The 17,847-nt window shown below is 37.9% G+C and overlaps 1 protein-coding gene across 3 annotated transcripts in view; it reads left to right on the top strand.

The window, feature by feature from the left end:
- The first annotated feature begins 576 nt into the window (after window positions 1-576).
- The window catches only part of nlgn2b (neuroligin 2b), a 128,542-nt gene continuing 111,271 nt past the window's right edge, over window positions 577-17,847 (top strand). For all 3 annotated transcript variants that reach the window (XM_051684383.1, XM_051684382.1, XM_051684381.1), the window contains exon 1: window positions 577-1,344. The gene's annotated coding sequence lies outside the window, so the exon portion shown is untranslated. The remainder of the gene's footprint in view (window positions 1,345-17,847) is intronic.

Here is a 17,847-nt window from a genome sequence, read left to right as displayed (position 1 = left end):
TCTCTCTCTCTCTCTCTCTCTCTCTCTCTCTCTCTCTCTCTCTCTCCACACACACACACACACACACACACACACACCAGTTTTGAGCCTTTAGTGGTCACAGTGCACCTGCCACGTCCTCGTGAGCTCATATGCAAGATGACGATCAAAAGAGGATTGTATCATCACTTTACGTTTTTCTGACGTCACGCCGATGCAGATCCTCATGTTGGGAGAAATGTTTCACCATAGAGGACCACTCAGAGGGTTCACGTGAATTCACGTCCTAATCACCTTGATTAATCAATTAGAGCTCGGCGAGAGCACTCAAAACAGCAGCACGGAATGTAAATGCAGTACAGACAAAGCGTCAGTATGTGAAAACGTGAACGTAAGGGACGCTACAGCCACCGGAGGTAGTGCTAAGAATTGCAATCAATCTGCTGTAGCTGTTAAATGTGCGCGAGCGCGCGCGCGTGCGTGCGTGTGTGTGTGTGTGTGTGTGTGTGTGTGTGTGTGTGTGTGTGAGAGAGAGAGAGAGAGAGAGAGAGAGAGAGAGGGAGAGAGGTGGGCATTGCGATTCAGGACTCCTGAATCTTGACAGCTGCGCTTGAAGTGAAGAATGGATATCTGAAACCCAGATGACATCATTATTGTTCGCAAGTGGACTTAATCATAATATTAATAGTAATACGATTGATTAGATACCAGTGAGGGAAACGAAGAAAATCCCAATTGTTTTTCTCCGGTAGCAACACAAAAGAAGAGGACTGTGAGTGAGAGAGACAGAGAGAGTAAATGATAAGTCGTGCCACCGTATGGTTTTTGCTATTTTGTGTTTTTTGATGCAGTCTGAGGGAACGGACTCTGATATGAGTCGCCATGACGATAGAGGACCTGTGTCTCGTGCGCTGAGTTAGCCGCTAATGCGTTATACGCATTTGTTTCTGTTATTGTTTTATTTTATCTTTTCCCTCCCGCCTTTTTAGCGATAAAATATGTGGTAACCTCGCCGTCGGGAGCGACAGGGGTGTTGTCAGGGAAAAAAGGAAAAAAAGGAGTAGGAAGGGGGGTTAAGAGGTGTTTATTACCCCCCTTTTAAGGTGTTTATTTTATTTTAATTTTTTTGCTTTGTATGTATTATTTCCTTCTATGTTCGTATTTATCTTTATTATTGTTTTTATTACTATTATTTTGGGAAACGGACTGACGCGAGGAAGGTGAATTGATACGCGAGAGCCTGCGACACGTTCATGACGAATTACATCTGAACAATTACTGATGGCATAAACACCGACTTCTGCACTAAAGTCTGAATAATCCCGGGAAAGAAGCGGAGACGCCGGGCATCGACTTTGAATTGTGGTAAGCGGGTTTCGTCTGTCTAAAATGATGATGGTCCATGTTTTTGTGTGCAGATGCGCGAGGGACGCTTTAGTATCAGTCTTTGCGCACCGTTGAGAAACGCGCTGTCTAATTAGACATTCACTAAAGAAGTGTGAAATCAAGATGCGCTTTGGTTGGGCAGTAACGACAGCCGTTGTCTGTTGGTTTTCAGAGAGCTTTTATTATTGACACAGTTGGCCAATGTCCGCATGTCTCGTCTGCTTCAAAGAGAATCACGACGCGTTCATCAGAGATCTAGATCAGAAGATCAAATGAGATCTCGACGCGTTTCTGTCGCTTGGCCTGGCAATGTCTTTACCGGCTGAGAAGCCATTTACGCCTCTAATTGCATCCATCGCTCGGCCCTCTGGCAACGTGGGGATTGATTTATTTTTGCACTTGATAGATAATGGTAATGCACCCTGAATGATGGCAAACATCCGCAATCCACAGACTTCCCACCGCCTCCTGTTAAATGTTTAATGGCATTTACGTAAGTGTGAGATAGGATGGAGAAAAGCGGATCACGGTGACCAGACAGCCCACCTTACCCAATTGCACATCCACGATGCCCATGCATCCATACCATGAGGTGTATAGGAAGCCATCCCTCCCATAGACAGCTATGCGAGGGGCACATTTATATGCTGTGGTAGTTGGGCAGTGCTCTGTCAATGGCAGAATTGAGCACAGACAAGGAGACCTCTGTTCTCCTGAAGGCTGAGAATATAACTGTTCCTCACCCAAAAAGTGGTGGTTGATCAGTTTAATGTCCGATAATGCTTGATAGAGATCGTTTAGTGGTTTTAAATCTTTCTGCATTTGTTGTGTGATGTAGTAGGTGAGTTCTTCGTGTTGCTTAAAGCTCTTTCTTTGCCACAGTTCTGCTGCAGTCCGTCACATGGATTGAGCCAAACTGGTAGTTGGTTTAAAAGCATGAGTCTGTGTAGAGTGGAGCCTTCACTGTTATACCTACTGTATCCATTATGCTGTCTAAAAACTTTCCGGGTTCAATACAAGTTAAGCTCAATCGACTGTATTTGTGGCAAAATGTTGATTAACACAAAAAGTTATTAAGACTTGTCCCTCGTTTTCTTAAAAAAAGCAAAACTTTGTGTTACAGTGAGGCACTTGCAATGGAAGTGAAAGGGGGCCAATCTGTAAACATTCAAATACTCACTGTTTCAAAAGTATAGCCACAAGACGTAAACAATATGCGTGTTAGCATGATTTTGGTTTGATAAAATCGCTTATTACTGGCGCGCTACTTGATTCTGACTGGTCAATGGCGCCATGTAGAGGTCTGATTTCTCTGAGTAACAGCTGCACATCCGGGGATTAAGACGTATCAGACCACTCATACAGGTAATGCGAGTCATCTTTCCTGCTTTTCGGAGCATTGCGCAATCTCTACAAGTAAGCTAATTAAATAATTTCAACTCAAATCAATGTTTCATGCACATTTATGTATTTATTTGGCAAGTAGCCTTGTAATAGGCTGGATAATAAGAAGTCAGACAATAATAGTCAGACAAATACATTTCTACCGAAACTCCAATGCAAACCGGAGATTGCTTTTAGTTGTTGAGCGCTATATTTCTTCTCACATAATTACAATACAAACCAATATTTTATTTCCATTTATATATTTAGTTGCTTATTTGTTTTTAAAGAAAAAGAGGGACAAGTTGAAATTCACTTTTGTGGTTAATAAAATTATGCCACAATTACTGTAATTAAGCCTACCTTTTATTGAACCCAGAGTAATCCTTTAAAAAAGTCAAGACTTCTGTTTGGTGACCCATTCCTAAAGAAGGAAAAGGCAAGTTTACAATTCTTTGGAATTTGAGCTTCGATCTGATCTTTTGACTTGAACTGACACTGAATTTTCGCTTTGATTGTTTGATCTGTTCCCTGCAACTGCACAGTCAAATCAAATCAAATCCCTTTATTGTCACTCAACCATATACACAAGTGCAATAGTGTGTGAAATTCTTAGGTGCAGTTCCGAGCAACATAGCAGTCATGACAGTGATGAGACATATACCAATCTACAATAAACCTCAGATTTACACAACACAATTTACATATCTTATATACACAATTACACACAACACAATATACAAATAATAATATACAATGTACATTATACAATACACACAATATAGAATACACAGTATACAATAAAAATAGTATACATAAAATATACAGTAGGTTGTATTGTGCTGTATTGACATTCAGACCGTCGGTTGATAGTCAGTTGCCAGTGTGTTGTTAAGAGAGAATATAATTTATGACAGTCCAGTGTAAGAGATTAATAAAGTGCAGTGCTGATGTATATTGATCGTGAGAGATCAAGAGTTCAAAAGTCTGATTGCTTCTAAAAACTCATACCTCCATTTGAACTTTCCTGTAGTGCTTCAACTGAATGCCCATGTCAGACCTTCTTTTAATGAGTCTTACAATATGTTGATAGATGAAGCACAGCCGGAATGCCCTGGAGTCATGGCAAAAGGCCTTCGTTAATGTGAGCTGAGCAACAAACACCCAGGGCTGTTTGGAGTGTTTGTGATGTAAGATGCTCGTTTCCCAGGCCGGCCCAGGTCTCAAAACAGGTAAATAATTAAGAAAAGTGCAGTGTTCGCTTGATATAACCTCCTCCATGTGCCCTTCTGTGCTGCCTGTTGTTAGTGTGTGTATGCCGTCTTGGGAAGCACTCACATGGACTGCAGCCTTATTAATCTTTAAAATTCTCAGCGCACTGGGCAAAAATGGAAGGGATGGGTTTTAGTGTAGGCCCATCTAAAATGGACTTTCTAAATAAATCAGGAAGGTCCTTAAGTATTTTATTGTCTTGTTCATGATGGACAGTTGCAATTTTGAGAGAGACAAAGAATAGAGGTCTTATTGATTCAGTGTATTGCGAGAAGTGGACTAATGCTAAACAGGGGTAATTATATTAATAATTCATGATGATGATGATCACCCTCTTTTCCTTTCTTTTCCTCTTAGGAATAGCCAAGGTCAAAGCCTCTATAGTTTTTTGTTCATTCACACATGCACAACAACATTTTTAAACCCACTGCCTCATAGCCCAGTCTGCGCCCATGCAGAAATTATTTGAAAGCTTTCATCTCACTCGAAAGATTGACCTCTGCCTACACTGAAAAAAAGTTAACCTACAAGAATCTATTTCTACTTTATCTAACCCATAATAATGACTAGTAGTTGCTGTAACCTAATTTGTCAGGTTGTTTTAGTAAGATTGAATAAAACCAGTTAATTTAGATGTTACCACATGAAACACATTTGAGGTTACCTGATAATTATTTTTTTTTTTTTTTTTTTTTTTTACAGTGGTCTTATAAATGTGATATTAGTAAAGTTGTCTCTTGTGCTAAAATGCAATTTTTACTCAACATTTTATCGCTGTCGCAGTTGTATGATATTATACGACTTGGCTCGTACAAAAAGGGACAACCTTTCCACTCATAGGGACCCACCAGTCAACAAACATAATTTAAAATAGTTACAATACAGGTATCAAATTTGAGCTAGCCTCCTATACAACACTTTACTTTCTGAAAAGAAATGTCAGTGAAAAAAATTGGGTTACTCATTCCATATATGAAATACAAATGACAGATGTATGCCAATAACCTTAACGCTCCCCTTGTTTCATTCCAAACCCTGATGTTTTCTTTCTACTGTGGTAAATTAAAGTTATTTTCCTATTAAAAATATGGTTAAATGGTTTGGGCAAGGGGTTAGACTTTGTGGTTAGGTTTAGTGTTGGGGTTTGGGTTAAAAATCATAAGAACACTTGTTCAAAATCCCAATGGTTTTCTTTCCTGCAGTCATTTTCTGATAATCAGGGTTATGTTTAGGGGTTAAACTTAGGTAAAATGGTAATAACATTGTTCGTTGGTTTATATAGGAGTAAAGGTCGTACTTTTTTGTACAAACCAACTCATATGATTTTTATTACGGTTTGTCATGAGACTGAGTTGGTCTCACATAAGCAGGCATTATTAACAATCTGTCTCAAAGTGACATGCAATCCTTTTTTTTTTTACCTCTTTTTAAGAAGCCATGATCATTGAGTTAGCAACAGTTGAGTTTTGCATTAATGCCTGGTTGTAGTAAACGCTTGCTGGACTCTGGTACTGTATGTTGTAGTAAAGTTGCAATTGTTGGACTATGTGGCCTGATGTGCTCAGACATCTGTGTGCCATTATCTCTGTACCAGCATGTGCAGCATGATCCATTCACTGTAGACAGCATTGCCAAAAGCAATGAATCATTGGCTGATCCTGACAACCTCCTCCCGTCTAGATCTATATTTCAGCCTCCACACATGATATGTGTACCACAGTGTGCACCCTGTTCGACAGAGTCCTGCCAGTGTTCTGAGCAGTACATACACCAAGTCTCTTAATAAAGCTTGTGTGCCATCGTAATCTCCCCTCATGAGCTGAGGGGAGATTACCTTCACTGGGAGGGTGCACCTTCACTGTAAAAATTGGTAACAATCAATTGTTACCTTAAAGGTTTAGTTCACACAAAAGTGACAATTCTGTCATGTACTCACCCTCATGTTGTTCCAAACCTGTATTACTTTTATTTTTTCTATGGAACACAAGAGGAAATGTCAAGCAGAATGATAGCTTTAGTCACCTTCACCTTCACTGCAAGGAAAGATGTAATAAAAGTGAATGGTGACTGTCTCTCTATCATCTCCTTTAATGTTCCATGCAAGAAATAAATCCATATGGGTTTGGAAAAAAATGAAGGTGAGTAAATAATAATGGAATTATCATTTTTGTCTGAATTTTTCCTTTAAGGATCTATGCTGTATTCAGCTCTATTTAGCCATATTAATAGTAATTTTGACTTAAAGTCAGTTCATTTAGATTTTACCACACAAAACACAATTTTTTAAAGTTACCCGAGAAAGTTACATTTGTGTTGCACACCTCTGTTGCATAGATACCTACTGCTGAGTCAGGTTTCCTGCCTGTCATGAGTAAATGCAGAGACATTTTGAAGCTCTAAAGAAGTATTTAGTGAGAATGGTGACTTTACAGCTTTCTCAGATAATTCCTCTTCTTTACAACCTGGAATCCACAGATAGACATGCTAAATGCCACATCCATGGTCTGTCTTGAAGAGCAATGAAAAGGCCAGAGCGTCCACTCATCGTGAGTTTTGCTCAGGTCTAAAAGAACCCTGTAATCCCTCAGTAAGATATTTTTCAGGATGGTGCTGAGCTTTAATGTTCCCTTGACACTCCCTCAATCTTCAATGCTCAGCCTAAATCTGAAAGGACCTGTGAGAAAAAGATGAAAAAGGACAAGAAGAATAAAAGTTCACAGTTCACCCTGTGTTTTTTGGGGAAAAACTGCATTTTCAAATGAAACGTGAAATGATCATTTTGGGGAGAAAATATTATTCATACTACTTGGAAAGAAAAAAAACTAATGCAGTTTTGCCATGCCGTTCTGAAAACTGTATTTAATTATTCATTTGTTTGGAAACCCAGATCGCTTTAGAAGAGTGATAGAGCTTCATTAGCCCTGGAAAAACTCCAAACAAACACCAGTGACAGGAAACATATACGCAGGCAATCAGATTTATCAGAAGACCCCTTTTCACATTACTATAGTAAACTATAACAGGGTAAACTTCTGTAGCAGTGAATGGGAGGCCACAGCAAATATTATTTTTGCTTTCCCATTTGCTCTGACAGCAAAAGAAAAAATCCACTATTACGTTTCCACAACTTTCTTAAAAGGGAAAAAAATAGAGGTCGATTACAGCAGTCAGATAAAAAGAAAAAATGGCTAATTTATGGTCAGTCCATCAGCAGCTGTATTTGAAACCCACCAAAGCAGTGCTGACATTAACACAAAGAATAATGTTATACATTTTCACTACATAATAAAAAAATAAATAAATAAAAAAAAAAAAAATATATATATATATATATATATATATATATATATATATATATATTTTTTATTTTTTTATTTTTTTAATATATGCTAGATTTTTCGCTGCTAAATAAGACAGAAACGCTTCATCAAAGTCTGTGAAAAGGGTCCTTTGGTCTGCTGTCTCTTTTTAGGCATTCCTTCATTTTATTGTAATTCTTTATTTTAAGGTCTTAGGGTTAGCAAAGCTTCTTTGCACTTTAAGTGTGATGCCATCCTTCATTATCTTACCCTAATGGTATAAATAAAGCATTACGAATTAATTACAGAATGTAAAATGTGTCCTATTTCAAGCACAGTAAGTTGCCCCGAAGGTGAGCATCTGCCTTTATTGCAGCAGCTTTTTAGAGTGGAAAATGCACCAATAAAAATTATGTTGAATGGTGGGAGTTTATCAAGTGTGTGTGTTTAATGACTCATCTGCCGGTACAAGAAGACTTGAGTGAACGGTGGCACTCTCGAACTGATATTGACATTCTGCGGGTTCATTTCAAGCCAATTATGGATGAGGTGATGATTGTAAAATTGCGTATTGATCTCAAGTTTTAGTGTGGACCCTCTCGCCCTTGAGTGTTAAACATAGTCGAGTGCTGCCCAGTGTAATCACATCATTGAGCATTCCCAAAATTCCTCCTCACGCTTCCTCTCTCCATTCTGAATGTTGATTGTCTTATCACCCTCGCAGAACCGCCCCCCCCCCCCCCATCTCATCAATGGCCTAAAGTTTAAAGTTCTGTCCCACCTGCCTTTGAGAGATTAGTTGCTTTTGTTGGTTGAGTCCTGGACCTACATGTCAGGCCCTCTATTTGTTAAGTGCAGGGAGGCAAGGCAATCAAACTCAGGTTTGGACTCGATCAAACGTAAAAATATGGAAATGAAAGCCCCCATTTCTATTTCTGTAACTCCTGTAGCATTTTGGGGGATATAATGTGTGCCAAAAATGCAAATCATAGCCTTTGCTTAGAGTTAATTTGTCCTGACAACTTCTGTCTAGCTTTCACACTGTGCTCTGTTTTGGTACAAAATACGTCATCATTCGTCATCAACCTAAGTACTACACTGCAAAAAAATAAATAAATAAAATAAAATTGTCAGGTAACATAAAAATGTTCTGCATGTGGAAACATCTAAATAAACTGGTTTTATTCAAGTCCTAAATATGATATAATATGACTAAATCAACACATGGGGTTACAACCAGTAATTTTTAAGGGTTGCATCAACTTAGGGCTGTCAATCGCTTAAAAATTTTGAACGAATTAATTACGACATGCCGATAAATTAGTAAAATTAATTGCATTCATCATTATTTGCTGAGAAATGCCACCAAATAAAGAAAATTCATATATAATCCATTATAATTGAAATATTTATAAATATAATATGTAGGGCCTAAAATTAATATATCATATGGATTGAAATTCAGTATGAAATAAATAGCATTTTTGTGGCAGATGAATAAAGCATTGATTGGACAAAAAGGAGCTTAGGAACTCAATATATTGTTTGTTTTAATCTAATTCCATTAAACAAGCATACAGTTCAAGCAACCTGTTTTGCATTGAGTTCATCATTGTGTCCAGTTCTCACAGCCAGGATGCGTTCTTATGTTCTGTCTGCGCTATTTTTAATTGTGGCTATACACACACGTGCATGCCGACGGATGAGTTTGTAGAGTCTCACTGGTATTCAGCGTCACAAATGCCACATTTTTAGGACACTGTGTCAAGTTAAATGTAGTGGAAACTTTGAAAATTACATCTCAAGATTCCTATATTCTGTTGCGCTTCCTCCTAAAGCCTGGTTTATACATTGGAAGAAGGTATTCCAAGGAACTTTTTTCTCCTGAATGAACTAAAGCACCCTTGGCGAATGAATCCACCATTTATACTACGATGCGACATCGTTTTAAAATTAGTTAGTTTAGGGTGATGTCACGGTGTTTAACATACTGTTCCAGCCACAAGTAAGGCCATTATTGCAGGTTATTCTCTCCTTGGACCGCCACTTTTAGCACTGTGTTGCTTCTTTGCTTTATTAAACTTGTCACGGCCCCTTTCACTTTTAAAAACTCAAATCTCTCTCTACTCATTTGTCGTGGCCGTGCTGAGTTTGTAGAGTTTGTGTTGCAAATCATGTAAAAAAGTATACTTCCACACAATCTCTGAGAGACGGACTTCAAATTTATTCGTTTTAACAACATTAACTTAGGTAACAACTCCTCAGCTGGCACGCGTGATTGTAAGTAAAAAGCATCACGTCCAAACCAAACCCACAAATAGTTTTAACCAATCATCAACGCTCTTCGACCAGCCGAGTTCTCTTGGGTCAAGAATTTCAGAGACGTGCGCTTACAGGAGAAATCTCACCAAACTAACACCTTGGCAGAAAACAAACGTCACTGCATTTCGTTATCATTTGTAGGTGAACTAAACAAAGTCTGTTTGCCCAGTAAGTATAAATTAGCCTTTAAGTAAGCCGTTCTCGTTCTGTGGCTGTGCTGCCTGTGAGGTTTTGTTGAGCTGGCACCTATTGACGCGGCTCGTAAAAACAGATTGCTTCAATTGCTAGTATGATAGGAAAATCCATACTTTTATCACAGAATTAACATTAATCATGCCCACAGAATTAACATGTAACATGTTATTTTGGTGTAAATAATTAAATTAACATGTTAAATCTACAGTCCTAGTAGAAATAAATTTTGTCATGTAACAGTTGCATGTTACTATCTTTTACAGTGTACATTAAAAGAATGTTAAACTAAAGATGTGCTTCATAGCAATAGATCAGTATGTTGATCATGTAGAAGATCTTCATGTGGTAACATCTATTGTATGTAAATTGACTGGTTTGATATTAAAAATATTAATAAACTGTGAATCAACCTGACTTAAGTTAAGCTCAATCAACAACATTTGTGGCATATTGTTGATTACCACAAAAATGAATTTCAACTTGCCTCTCTTTTTCTTAAAAAATTAAATAAAAAAAGCAATATGTGTTGCACTGAGACACTTGGAAGTGGAAGTGAATGGGGCCAACTTGTAAATGTTATAATACTTACTGTAGTGTTTCAGAAGTACAGCTACAAAACATAATATGCATGTTAACAAGATTTTAGTGTGAAAAAATTGCTTGCTAACCTTTTCTGTGTAAACTTGTATCCAATTTTACAACTTCATTGCCATGAAGAGGTAACGGCGGTGACAATTAACTAGAAGTTCATCTGCATAAAATAGTAGTCTGCTGCAAAAATGACAACTTAAACAACTTTACCACTCAAATAATACAAAATTGTTTACAGCAGAATGAATGTGTGTTTATAAAATTACAAGCTTCACATTTCTGTCTTTAAACCCTCCAAAAATTGTCACTTAAAGTGCTTCACTGTAACCTTGATATTTTTTTTATTTTTTTTAAGAAAAGGCAGAGTTGAAATTAATTTTTGTGGTGATTAACATTATGCTAAACATTTTGTCAATGTGTTGGCGTTTCACTTAACAGACCACACCAGCTTGAATAACTACAGTACTTCTGATCATGGCTGTCATCACGCAGCTTGTGTTAATATCTCCTGTGTTAATGTAAGTATGAAGAATAGCACCAATATGAGTCTGAATTTATAATGAATACTAGCTATTGATTGGGTTGATGGTTGAGTCATTCATACTCAGTCAGCAACTGATCGATTGATGCATTCTGAATGCACATCAGTGACTCTTGCACTCCAGTGCAGATTTTCAGAATGCAATGTGTTATTCTGTATGCGCTGCAGTTCGTCACGCAATATTATTTATGTATTCTTTCAGATGATATTGTATGCTAAAATTGTCCATTTAAACTGATTAGAGAAATTAAATCTAGAAAACAGAGAGCTCTCGAATACACTCTGGTGTTGATGTTGAGCAATTTGAAATTGAACTGCATTACGTCTCGTTTGACCTTTAAATCAGGCAGTAGACCTAATGGCTCCATAAATTTGTATTCAGTAAAGTGTTAATGCGCCTTGTAGACTCTGGGTTATTTTTAACAGCCCGCTACAATTCACGGTGTAATTGTCCAGTACCTGAACATCATTCAGTGGTGTGCAAGAATCATTAAAATTACTATTACATGATACAATAAAGGTTAAGTGACGCATGCAGCAATGTGATTGTGCATTTTTGCTTTACACGTTTCAGTTGAGAGTGTCTTGCACGAATGCATCTAAATGTTGCGGAAATTATAGCCTGCACTAGACAAGTCATTCAAAATGATTTGGTGGCAGAAACACCCTGGAAATAAGTAGCATAAATTTGGGTTCTGCTGCTGTCGGTTGAGGAAGAAGCGCTGGCCAGCATGGCCTGTAGAGTTTTCAGCACCTCTTCCTTGTGGACAGCGACAGATTTAGAGTGGGAACATGTTGATGGTGGGCCAGATCCAGAAATTAAATGAAGCTGCCTAGTTTGTTTTGCTGCCAAATTTGTGTTTGCTTGCTGTAAAACAACAAAGCCGTCACATAGAGTACAGCATTCCTTTTTTTTCCAGTCACATTTATAGTTCATGAATGACATAAGCTAAAATCTTTGGCAATGAAGAATAAGTCTATTCAGAACCTAAGTACCTTATATCTTTTGCTTGTTTCCTTGACTCTATTTCTTGATTTAATGACCAGAATCCCTCTTTACTATAGGATTTATTTTCTTTTTTTCCTATAATCTCTCACTACCCATAATTCTGAACGGGAACGACAGAATAGCCGAAGTCCCAAAAGGCTGATAACATATCACCATGTTAGCAGAGGGATCACCCATGTACTTCAATCACTCTCATAGCTGCTGCCATTAAATCAGGCGTACAGCATGCCTGACTGACAGTCCTGTCTCTGAGGGAAACAAATCGAGCTGGGCCAACCTCACGACCCCCAATCAATATGCCAGCCCAGCTGGGACCAGTGCCACCAATCACTCTGTCTGGAGAGGGACAGAGATAGACAGGACGACTGAGAACTTGACTCTCGTTGTGTTTGTGGTAACTGTGTTGAAAGGCAACATGGCTGAGAAAATGGCCAAACATTCCCTAAAGGCAAGTGTGTGACAGAAGCACATCGCCACAGTTCACTGAGCGGGAAACTGATGGCCCTGTACAGTGAATTAATGCATGTCTTTTTTTGTTGGCCCTCAATTTTTGGTGATATTATTTGGTGATAACCTACTTCCCTGGTAGAGAAAAAAAAAAACTATTTAAAGGAACAGTTCACCCGTCATAATTTACTCACCCTTGTGTTGTACCAAACATATGACTTTCTTTTTTATGTGGAAAACAAACAGAGAAATTTTACTATAGTACTATATATTATATACTGATAGTGACTCACTTTAAAGCTTAAAATAGGACCCAGAAATATCATAAAAGTAGTCCATGCAACTCGTGCATCCTATTATGAAGTCTTCTGAAGGTATACAATAGGTTTTGGTGTAAAAAGCCTTTTTCCTTGTAATGAGCGCTTTGAGAGAAGCTTGCTTACATTGGCTTGCGTGTTTATGCGGGAACTTGCATTCTTTAGCACTCAAAACAATGCTGATGAATGTGCAACAGACGTCAAGATTTTCTGAAAATTACTTACAGTTCATCTTTATCTGAGCTGTGCTATTGTTTGATCTAAAATTGAATCAATTCAGTTAAAATGCACACCAGCAGAAACAACAATATTTAAATTCAAATCTGAGTTAAGTCTACTTGCATGTAGTTAACTCAGATAGTTAAGTTCACTCTACTTGAAAACCAAGTTAATTGAACTTAAATACTCAAGTTTTGGGAGACCCCATTACTCAGTGGAATTGAGGGAATGAGTTTACTCAATCAAATGAGTGCAATGAACTTATTAGGGTTTTCAGTGTAAATCATTTCATGGAAAATTAATAAGTCTCTAAAGCATGAAGAATACAGAGTACAGTAGGCTAACTTCTAAAAAGTAGCTAATACTGCAGTCTCATTTCAGGAGCTCAGGTTTTCCACAACAAGGACAGTAGGCCTATGTACATTTATACTGTATGTTTGATACATGTTTACATGATCATTTTGTTTATAATTTTTTTTCAAAATATTTGAATATTTGATTAAAGTTTGGTCTGTTACAGTTTGACAGGACTTTTTTGTCCATTTTGCACATCATCATCAAGTAAAATATATTATTTTCATTGACTAAAATTGTATGCCTTTTTTGTAAAACTGACTGAAATTAATGAATATAACATGATGATATATTTACTATTTTTAAAGGAATTTTTTTCTTCGAAAGACTAAAACTGTGACTAAAATGAAAAAATGAACACGGCAGTTGATAAAGCAAGTGAAACTGTAGGCCTAATAACACTGTAAAGTAAAAGCATAAAACGAGCAATAATGGAGATAAAACATACTTTATTAAACAGTAAAATATTATGTACAAGTCAATTTCAGAAGTCATACGTATTAGTAAACACACACAGTAACTTACCCCGATAACGGATCGCGATCAGTAAACACACGGGTAATGTTCGACTTATAAAAGCATTACCCCAACCAGACAACATACTGTATCCAATTCCAAGCATTATAGCAGGTAAAATAGATAACAGATAAACATCCATCCAGACTGCAGCAATTTCATCCTGAACTGTGTTACTGTGACTGGCTGAACCGAACAGCGTCCTCAGCTGGAACACATGACAGCCGGCACTTCTTTCCTGTTTACAGACATGACGTCATGACGCAAAGAGGAACGACATAAGCCAGCGATTTCCTGCCAAATCCGACCCGATAGCTTAAAATACAAATTATTTTTATAGGCTTACAAAAATGAATCGGGGTAAGTGCATTGTTTTGAACACTGATCATTTATGTACTTAATTAATAATGGCAATTTGTTCATTTTTAACCAAAAAATCTTTTAAAGCTTTAAAGTGTCATGCAGTTGAAGTCAGAAGTTTACGTACACTTAGATTGAAGTCATTAAAACTGTCTCCTAGAGATGAACATAGTTTGGTGTGAAAAGTGGAAATCAATCCCAGAACATTAGCAAAGGACTTTGTGAATATGCTGGAGGAAACAGGTAGACGAGTATCTATATCCACAGTAAAACGAGTCCTATATTGACATAACCTGACAGGCTACTCAGCAAAGAAGAAGCCACTGCTCCAAAACTGCCATAAAAAAGCCAGACTACAGTTTGCAAGTGCACATGGGGACAAAGATCTTATTTTTTGGAGAAATGTCCTCTGGTCTAATGAAACAAAAATTGAACTGTTTGGCCATAGTGACCATCGTTATGTTTGGAGGAAAAAGGGTGAGGCTTGCAAGCCGAAGAACACCATCCCAACCGTGAAGCATGGGGGTGGCAGCATCATGTTGTGGGGTGGGGTGCTCTGCTGCTGGAGGGACTGGTGCACTTCACAAAATAGATGGCATCATTAGGAAGTAAAATTATGTGGATATATTGAAGAAACATCTCAAGACATCAGCCAGGAAGTTAAAGCTCGGTCGCAAATGGGTCTTCCAAATGGACAATGACCCCAAGCATACCTCCAAAGTTGTGGCAAAATGGCTTAAGGACAACAAAGTCAAGGTATTGGAGTGGCCATCACAAAGCCCTGACCTCAGTCCGATAGAAAATTTGTGGGCAGAACTGAAAAAGCATGTGCGAGCAAGGAGGCCTACAAACCTGACTTAGTTACACCAGTTCTGTCTAGAGGAATGGGTAGAAATTCCAGCAACTTATTGTGAGAAGCTTGTGGAAGACTACCCAAAATGTTTGACCCAAGCTAAACAATATAAAGGCAATGCTACCAAACACTAACAAAGTGTATGTAAACTTCTGACCCACTGGGAATGTGATGAAAGATATTAAAGCTGAAATAAATAATTCTCTCTACTATTACTCTGACATTTCACATTCTTAAAATAAAGTAGTGATCCTAACTAACCTATGACAGCGAATGTTTTCTACGATTAAATGTCAGGAATTGAGAAAAACTGAGTTTAAATGTATTTGGCTAAGGTGTATGTAAACTTCTGACTTCAACTGTATATACTGCCATTGTATTGAAACGATGGACCAGGATATTGACTAAAATTTCTGCATTTGTGTTCTGCATAAGAAAGAAAGTCATATTGGTTTGGCACAACATAAGGGTGCGTAAATTATGACAGAATTTTATTTTTTGTGTAAACTATATCTTTAAACTAGCCTAAGCTGGTTTTGTGGTCTGAGCTGGTTTAACCTAGTCTAGTTTGTTGCCCATCCTGTCCAAGATGGTCTTCAGCTGGTCTAGCTGGTCTTACAAGTTCTTACAACCGCTCTAAAACTAGCAAAACAGACCAGCCTGACCACACTGAAAGTCCAGCTAAGACCAGCAAACCAGCTTAGGCTTGTTTTTTTTTTTTTTTTGAGTAGTTTATCATTTGTCCCTGTTTATCTCTTTTGAAATACATCATCTTCACTCTCCATAAACTAGCCTTGCTCTACAAGGGTAAGCAACAAAAAGGATATGTTCTATATGGCATGTCAGTGGTTGCAGAGTTTTTTTTTTTCTTCAAGCATAAAAACACAATGCTAAAGCTCTCATCTCTCTCCCTCTGCCCAGCTACTTGTAGTGAGTGGTGATTTATAAAGCCATGGAGAGGCCGACGTCCCCCCTCCTCCAATGGGGAGAGTCAATGCGTAATTGCTTTGGAAGATGGATGGGACCCATCCAGGCTGTCCCGGACCCTGAGCTAAATTACAGCCCTCCCCTTTTCTCCAGGTTCACATATACGCTTACAGGAATGGCCAACGTCTCCGGAACAAGCATGGCTCTGTTTCACCTGTTCCTTTTGGCTCTTGCTCATACACCCTCTCCTCATGTGCCCAACATTCATCTAACAAGACTGGGTGCCAGAGATCAGGTTCATTTCCCCCCTGAGGGTGAAAGAGGAAGAAAGAGAATTGAATGAAAAGTGTAGTAGGTGCATAAGATAGAGTCGGTTTTGGAGCTTAGAGATAATTTTTGACAGATTTAGCTATCCCCAGCCAACTCCATCAACTTCAGACTTGCAAAAAGTCAAAAAATTTACAATCAAGTGCTACTTTCCTAACAAAAAGTCCTGTGGCAGTGCTATAGTTTGAGGCTGTAAAACAATGGTATTATTATTTTTTATGGGCTTTTACCTTTTATTTAACAGGTTACATTGTGTGACAGGAAAGAACAGTTTGAAGATGACATGATCAGCAAATGACAAGAACCAAACTCAAACTTAGGTCAACACACAACAGGACTACCCACAAGGCCACGTCTACAACAATACCAGGGTATTTTGAAATATGGCATGGAACTATTTGATTAACATACTCATATACCATGGTACTTAATACTTTAAGGTACTTCAAAGAATACAGTGGTTTTACCATGGTATGGTAGTGTCCAAAAAACGAAGGCCACCAAACATAATCTCTAACAATACAATGGTATTTTATATATTGCATGGTACTATTTAGGTTTGGGAACCAAGAAGCTGTTCTTATTCTTTATTTTTAATTATTTATTTATTTGAAAAACTAGAACTGAATGAGTTTCATGACTTTCGGTTCCATTAACAATTGTTAAACACGCATTTTTTCACCAATGTGGATGGAACACCATAATAAAATACTCACTGACAGTGTTTCTTGCTGTGCTATTCAGTGGCAGTGTTGCCCCACTAATGAATCCACAGCGCAAAACAAACAGCTCAACCAGTATTGTCCAATTCCCATACAGGTGATTCTTACGAGCTGCATGACACACCACATGACCAGTGTAATGCGATTCACGAACGAATGACTCTTATGAGCCGGTGTTTTTTCTAATAGTCCCCATGTAGTGCCTTGAAAAGCACAGCTTCTTTACACTGTTGCCGTATTTCCTACTGAAACATGAAGTTGGGGCGGGACTTGTTGAATGGCTCGTGCCATTTTTTTAAATAGCCAACTAGCGCTGTCATACACATACACACACATTTCTCTGTTCACCATGCTGCTATGCTGTTGGAGAGTGAAACTGTACAGAAACTGAGCGATCTCAACCTAGTTCGGCTGCTTTTCCACTGACTTGAGATTCGAACAATGATCAAACTGACCCCATTACAAACAAAAACAGCGCATCGCAGACTTTACTAATGACGAGGCAGGAGCTGTTGTGCAAGTCAATCAAATCAAATCAAATCACTTTTATTGTCACACAACCATATACACAAGTGCAATAGTGTGTGAAATTCTTGGGTGCAGTTCCGAGCAACATAGTAGTCGTGATAGTGATGAGATATATACCAATTTAAAATAAACATCAGATTTACACAACACAATTTAAAATCTAATATACACATAATTATACACAACACAATATACAAATAATAACATACAATGTACAGTATACAATACACAAAATATAGAATACACATTATACAATAAAAATAGTATATATAGTATATATAAAATATACAGTAGGTTGTA

This window comes from Myxocyprinus asiaticus, chromosome 42, assembly GCF_019703515.2.
Source record: "Myxocyprinus asiaticus isolate MX2 ecotype Aquarium Trade chromosome 42, UBuf_Myxa_2, whole genome shotgun sequence".
NCBI classification, from domain to species: Eukaryota; Metazoa; Chordata; class Actinopteri; order Cypriniformes; family Catostomidae; genus Myxocyprinus; species Myxocyprinus asiaticus.
This window is presented reverse-complemented; position numbering and strand designations above follow the sequence as displayed.